This window comes from Lactuca serriola, chromosome 3 (assembly GCF_051521515.1).
Source record: "Lactuca serriola cultivar US96UC23 chromosome 3, Lser_US96UC23_V15, whole genome shotgun sequence".
NCBI lineage: Eukaryota > Viridiplantae > Streptophyta > Magnoliopsida > Asterales > Asteraceae > Lactuca > Lactuca serriola.
Window position 1 is genome coordinate 179,173,320 of NC_136410.1, and position 7,565 is coordinate 179,180,884.

The following is a 7,565-nucleotide window of genomic DNA, read 5'->3' on the forward strand; positions in this document are numbered from 1 at the left end:
GGTGGCTGCTCCTTTTGATAAAGGCCTCGACCTGTCTGCCTATACTTTTTTTTTTTTTTGCTTCTTGTACTCTTCATATGGCAGCCACTCTTTCTTCGGTTTCCTCCAGTCCTCATCAAACTTATCCCCACTATAGTAGCACACTTGAGCTTTTCTGTTCCCAAACTTATCTACATTGCAGTCCTTGGTCAAGTGTGGATCACTGCATCTCTCGCAACCCACTCTTATGGCATGTATCGACTGGTCCATTTGTGTTATCCTGCGATCCATATTATTCAGCATGGCCATGACAACTGCTATTTCTTCAGTTTGGGTCCCTCCACCGCCTTTGATTCCATCTTGCCTCGGGTTGTGGTATTCGCGAGAGTGCTTCGCGAATTCTTCAATTAGCTCTTTGACCTCCCTTGGATTTTTCTTTGTCAACGGTCCTTGAGAATCAAGGAGTTGTCTTGTCATCACGTTGACCCCATCATAAAAGATTGACATCTCTTGCTGCACATTTAGGTCATGTTGAGGGTAATTTATGAGCAAGCCCTTGTACCGCTCCCATGCTTCGTATAGTGACTCCCCCGGCTGTTGCTCAAAGTTGGCTATTGCCTTCTTGAGTTTGGCTATCTTGGATGGCGGGCAAAACTGATCCAGGAATTGCTCACGCATTTGAGCCCAAGTGGTGATTGTACCCGGTGGGAGTGCCTTTAACCACTCCTTAGCAGCTCCTTTAAAAGTGATGGGAAGCATCCTAAGCAAGACTGTGTTTATGTTGACATTTGGGACATTGAAGTAATCCGCAATGTCGTTGACTTCATCTAGATGCTTAAAAGCATCCTCATGATCTTTCCCGAAAAATGGGATGTCCTTCAGTGCAATCAATATGTGTCCCTTCAGCTCGAATGTGGCAGTTGTAACATCCCAGAATATCAAGAGTAAAGTTGAAGGGCTAAAAGAGTAAGTTGGGAAGGGGAGCTCGGCGAGTCCATGGGTGGACTCGGCGAGTAGGGTCGCGACTTTGGTTGCGTGTTAAGTGGCCGACTCGGCGAGTCAGCGGATGGACTCGGCGAGTAGGCGCCGAGTGGAGAAAACCCTAAATCCGGAGGATGAGCCCCATATAAAGAACATTATACCCTCTCTCCAGCCTCTTTACCCTCTGTTGAAGTCCAAATAGCCCTAAGACGTGATTGTGAGGGATTAGAGTGCAATTGGAGCTTGGAGAAGTGGTTGTTGAAGAAATCTTGAAGGAGAAGAGACTTGGATCAAAGGGCTTTGCAAGGATCCGGATTAATCTTCTCTTGGAGCTTCCTTTTGAGGTATTATTTCATTGTTTGAGCTGCTATTATCTAGATTCATCATTTTTGGAGTTGTTAGAGATCATATCCTTTGGTGTATTGGAGTTTAGAGGTTAGATTTGAGGTTGCTACCTCAGATCTGGAATGGAAAAGGGTTAGAATGCATAAAAGTCCTTGTTTTTGAGTGATTGAATGAGCTATCTTGTCCCAAACCCAAACCCTAGAGTGAAAATGCCTAGATCTCCTTGGATTCACGTAAAGTTTGCCACTTTACGTGATGGATGGCCTTAGGAAGGGTAGATCTATGGTTTGGATCATCTGCATGGCTTGGAAAGCCTTGGTATGGATTCAGACCTGGTGGTACTCGGCGAGTCACATGGGTGGACTCGGCGAGTTGCTTGAAGATAGGCTGAAACTCGACGAGTTGGAAGAACAACTCGACAAGTTGGATGAAGATGGCCTGGAACTCGGCGAGTTGGAAGAACAACTCGGCGAGTAGGTTGAAGATAGCCTTAGACTCGACGAGTCTGTTCTTGGACTCGACGACTCTTGTTGAAGAGTCCCAATCTTTTCTGGTTGAGCCGAGAATCAGTGAGTCAAGGGATGACGCGGTGAGTTGTGTGCGAGTGGACTCAGAGTTGTTGGACTCGGCGAGTCTTGGGGTGACTCGGCGAGTTGGGTCGCGGATTGAAGGAAATGCTGGGCATGGGGACTCGGCGAGTCATCGGGTTGACTCGGCGAGTAGAGTCAGTCAAGGGTTGACTTTGACTTTGACCAAGGGTTGACCTGTTTTCTTCCGGGGGTATTTTGGTAATTATTGGTAATTATTGAGTTCAGTGCTTTGGTGTTGTTCAGTGGAGGAGTTCGTGTTTGGAGCAGTGGGATCTTATCTTTTCAGCCGACAGTTTCGAGGTGAGTTATCATCACTATATCAACAGGGTCTAAGGCACCAAGGCCGACCCTTTATCGGATTGAGATCCGGGTATTTATTGTATGTTATTGCTTTGATATGTTGCATCCTGATATGTAGGGTGATGCTATGTTAGAGACCTGGTTGAGGTCGGTATCCTGAGATGTAGGGTGATGCTATGCTAGTGACCGGTTAGGTCGGTATCCTGTTTAGGATGATGATATGTTATGTGATCTGTTTGATTGGTTTGTTTGTTGTGAATTGTTATATGATTGTATGTTTATGTGCACATGGTTGTTTGTATTGGAGTTGGGTTGAGGCAGGTCCTGCTTTGTGCTGTAGGCCAAGATACCCAAGGCGGACCGGTTGTCCCGAAGGCCTAGCGAGTGGTCCAGATAGGCTGTAGGCCCCAAGAGGGCGGACCAGACGTGCTGAGGCTCGGAGAGTGGACCAGGCCGATTGAAGGCCCAACGCGGGCGGACCAGTCATACTATAGACTCAGAGAGTGGACCGGGTGGATTGAAGGCCCGGTGCGGGCAGACCAATCACACTGTAGACTCGATGTATATGGCTAGACTCGGAGGGTGGACCAGGTGGACTGTTGGCCGATGCGGCGGACCAGTCACATAGTAGACCCGAAGTGCATGGGTGTTCTGTGATCGGATATGATATGGCATGTTATGCGTGTATGGTATATGTGGTTGGTATTTTGGGGATATCTCACTAAGCTTTCGGGCTTACAGTTGTGGTTTTATGTTTTTCAGGTTCTTTAAGAGACCGTGGCAAGGCAAAGGCGTGATCGTACCGCTCCTCATGTTTATGTTGTGATGAGATTTTGGGAATACTTTAATTTAACTGTATTGAAAACCTTTTTGTAATAAATTAATGAAATCGGGGTGTTTTTGAAAAGTTTAAATTGGTTGGAATTTTTCGGTCGTTACAGCAGTGGCAGGTATTGCGGGTTGGACTAAACCGGGACCCACATCTTCCCGGATCCGCTTCTTGTAAGCTCCCATGGACATTTCTTCAATCGCTGCCATCTCGTTCCTTGGCTCGTTCTCGGGTTCGCTCGTGTGTTCTTCAAATTCCGGCTCGGTATCGCTTTCGGACTCGGTTTGGATGGGTGTATGATCCAAACTCTCAAGATTGCTCTTGTGCCTCGCTGATGAACTTGACTCTCCTGTCTTCTTTCCCAACTTCCTAGAAAAAGCTGACTTCAATTCTTGTAAGGGCGTCTTTTTCTTGTGAAGTGCAGACTCGGGATCTTCCAGTGGTGGCACCAAGTATGTGTTTGAGCTTCTGGTCATGAACTCCTGCAACTTGCTAAACTAAAAACGTAAAACTGAACTAAAATAAGAAAAACTAACTTCAAACTATAAATTTAGTTTTTTAACTGTCCACGTCGTGGCAGATATATGGCCACGTCGTGGACTCTGTGATTGACAGAAAAATTTTATTTTGCTGAAAAATTAACTTTTTGTGGTTTTTACTCCACAAGATGGATCGATTAATTTAATGTAAATAAATAAGCTAAAAACTAAGGCGTTCCCCGGCAACGGCGCCAAAAACTTGATGTGCACAAAAGTACTCACTAATTTTAATATTTATAACCTAACAAACTTAACTAACTATGCACTTATAGGCAGTGTACCTAGTCAGATTACAATATAGCTTGAGTAAGTCGGGTGTCGATCACAGGGAACGGTGTTCTAATTAATTTACTTACTATTAAATTAACCTAATTTATTAACAAGTTTAAAAGGGTTTGTATCTGGTTTTACAAGATCAGATGAACTTAAATTCAAATTCAATAATCAAAAACACACTCTTGTTTAGTTTGAATCCACTTCTCCCTTATGGCTAGCTAATGATTACGAATTATTAAGTTGGTTTTTAGTTGTATTAGTAATTGAGTTCTAACTTACCAATAATTAACTAATTCATGTCAAACCATGTATGTTCACACATAATTAAACACATAACTAATTATGAATGTAGATATGCTATGTAAGATTTGTTGTATATGTTGGAATAGTGTCTAAGCCCGTAACTATATTTGGTATGAACTTGACCCGGTTATGCATGGTCCTTTTGGGTTGCCTTCTCCAAAGCAATTTGACAAGGTAATTTAAGGAGAAAGAGAGAGTATTATGATTTATTAATATATTATAAGAATAATATATTAAAGGAGAAATCATATTTATTTAATTAGTATTGGTCATGAATTAATTAGGAATTAATTTGGTGGTCAAAAGAGATTAATTAAATAAAGAGGTATAAACTGTCAAATGTATGATAGTTGGGTTTTAGGTTAAGGAAACCTAATGGGCTTAAGGGGGAACGAAATTATGATGGGTAACCATCATATTTTCGTCCAAGGGCCTCATTCCAGAAGGTTCCATGGGCTGCTTGGTGGCTAAGCTGTCCATTAGGGTTTAGAGTGAAACCCTAGTAACCTGTAAGTATAAATATGACCCCTAGGGCATGAATTCGGCTACCACTTGATTCTAAGAGTACCTTAGGCCGACTTCTAGCCTCTCTCTCCCTCTCTCATATTGCCTTCTTGCTTGTGGGGTTTGTGAACCATTAGAGGAGTTGCATTTGTGACTCTAGGCTCAAAAGAAGAAGATATACAAGATCTAAGCTAACTATTGAAGAAGTAAACATCTAGATCTGATTCTATATGTTAATTCTGTTGTTTGTATGCTAGTTTAGGGTTTGTAAGTCTTGGGATCAAAGCATGTTCAATAGTGAAACCTAGATCCAAGCATTAGGGTTTGCATGAGCACATAGGAATGTTTCTTATGTTCAAAACCCATCAGTGGTATCAGAGCTTTGATTGGTTTCAGTTGTATGTGATGCTTAACTGCTTTAATTGCTGAAAAAACGATTTTTGGTCCCTGCCCGACTCAACTCGGCGAGTCAGTACCTGGACTCGGCGAGTTGGCCCCTACTCGGCGAGTCCAGGCCTGACTCGGCGAGTCAGTTCGTCAGAATTAGGGTTTTTTGGGTTTTGGCTGCTGTTTTGACTTGGACTTGATGCTTAATTTGTTTTATGAAGTTAAAATCCGAATTTTATCTATATTAAGTGTTTATCCTTGCCAAAAGAATATATAATTTCAAATCTTTTTAAATATTAGTTATATATGTGATAAATATGGATTATTTAAAAATTATTTGGTAATTATCTAATGACTAAAATTAAGATTAGGTCAAATATAGATAATTATGAAATTAATTGGTTAATTGAATTATTTGTTATTTGATCCCTTATGTTTTTGAAAAGTTCAAAACTTGCCTTCAAGTTTTGAAATTTGAAGTTTGTAATTAAAAGTTTAATTTTGAATAATTTAAATTTCAAACCCTTAGAATTTTACAAGTTTAAAATTCAACCCTATACTATTATATATTACTACAAGCTTAATTAATATATATATGTATAACTTAAAATGCTAGTCTTACCGTTAGTAGGCCTCATTCACGAAGCCGGTCTATAAGGTGGGTATAAGGTTGCTGCCTATAAAATGACGCTTAATGGGTGTACACTCACACCTACCGCTTGCTTGACTAGCGGAGGGTCGTTAGCCGAACGGGTAGGATAGGGAAACCCTCTCCTCATTAAAAGTATAATGTTGATCATAAAGTAACTACACGTTTTACAAATTCCCATTCCTAGTTACTTTAGGGTAAAATGTGAAAATGATGTTAATCCATGGAATTACACTTCGTACCCTTGTCAAACGTTGATGGAGCGTGTGTGGTTAACCGGCACATCAATTTGGGGATGACATTGGTAGCGAAGGGTGACTCGATGTTTGTCATAGATCAATGGAGCGTGTGTGGTTTACCGACACATTGATTAGGTGATAGAGACATTGAGTGCACCACGTTGATTCGCATGGTTATTCACAAATTTGTTTGCGATCCTCGGCATCCCAGTCACAAATTTGAAATGCATATCGAGATTTAAACATGCCATTGAAAAGTTCAATGAATCTCAAAGATCTAGGAGTTTTCAACACATTTAAAACCTAAATTGCTTTTTCGTTTTTCATGGTGAGAATTAGTGAATCGTCATTCACTTACCTTCAAATTATTTACTTTTAGAGTACGACATCCCTTTCTAAGTTGTAAATAATGTTGTTGGATCCTAACCCTAATTTCTCGTTTGGGTGTTTAATTAGGGATTCATTTCTAATCAAACTTTGTTCCCTTCTTTTTCAGATGTCTGCAAACAACAACAACAACAACGCTTCTGGGTCATTCTCGTTGATGAACTTGTGTCAGAAAGTGACATTTGATGGTTCAAACTTCAACGAGTGGATGAGGTATATCCGCATGATCACACGCTACGAGGACAAAGAATATGTCCTCGATGAAAAGCTTGAGAAGATCGTCCCAGATGTTGCTACTCCTGAGGAATTGGCCGCCGTTGAGGCCCATGAGCGTAATGCCACGAAAGTTCACTGCATCATGCTGGCCACCATGAACCTCGAACTCCAAAAGTCCTATGAGGACATGTACCCATATGAAATGCATCAGGATTTGCTGGACAGGTATCACCAGAGCGCGAGGCAAGAGCGCTATGAGATCATTACTAACATGATCACCGCTAAGATGGGGAGTGGAGAATCCCTAACCTCTCATTTGCAAAGAATGCAGAGGTATGTTGATCATCTTCTCAAACTTAATGTTAAGTTTGATGAGGATTTGGCCATTGACATAATCCTCCACTCCTTGCCCTCTTGCTACAATCAGTTCAGGATGACCTACCATATGAACAAAGAGGAGGTCTCCTTGAGCAAGATCCAAGGGCTCTTGAGGACTGCTGAGAGCAACCTCAACGACAAATCCGTTGCACCGTCCCCTGCTGTGGCCGCTCCTGTGATGGCAATAGGTCAAGGAAAGGGCAAAAAGAGGAAGGCTCCATGTAAGAGCCACCATAAGGGGAAACCCCGTGATGGTTCGTCCTCAAGTGGGACCAAAGCTGGTTCCGTTAAACCCTCTTCCGATCCTAAAGAAGCAGAGTGCTTCTATTGCCACCAAAAGGGCCACTGGAATCGAATCTGCCCTCAATATTTGCAGGACATAAGAGATGGGAAGATCAAGCCCACATTTGCAGGTATGTATTCTATTAAATCTAATAACTGATCATTTGCTACTTCATGGGTTCTTGATACAGGATGTGGTTACCACATTTGTTCTGATTTACAGGGCCTAAAAAGAAGTAGGGAGATGGAGCATAGGAAGATGAACCTGATTATGGGAAACAAAAGATCGTCGCCTGTGACCAAAGTCGGTGTTTATTCTTTAGTGTTGAGTAATGGGTTAGAAATAGATTTAGAGAATTGCTGTTATTCGCCAGATATGGC

At 41.9% G+C, this 7,565-nt stretch overlaps 1 non-coding gene across 1 annotated transcript; it reads left to right on the forward strand.

Moving 5' to 3' along the window:
* The first annotated feature begins 502 nt into the window (after nucleotides 1-502).
* Nucleotides 503-609, forward strand: LOC145096638 (small nucleolar RNA R71). Its single transcript, XR_013704011.1, has one exon. It is a non-coding gene; the product is annotated as a small nucleolar RNA R71 (small nucleolar RNA).
* Nucleotides 610-7,565: the final 6,956 nt, after the last annotated feature.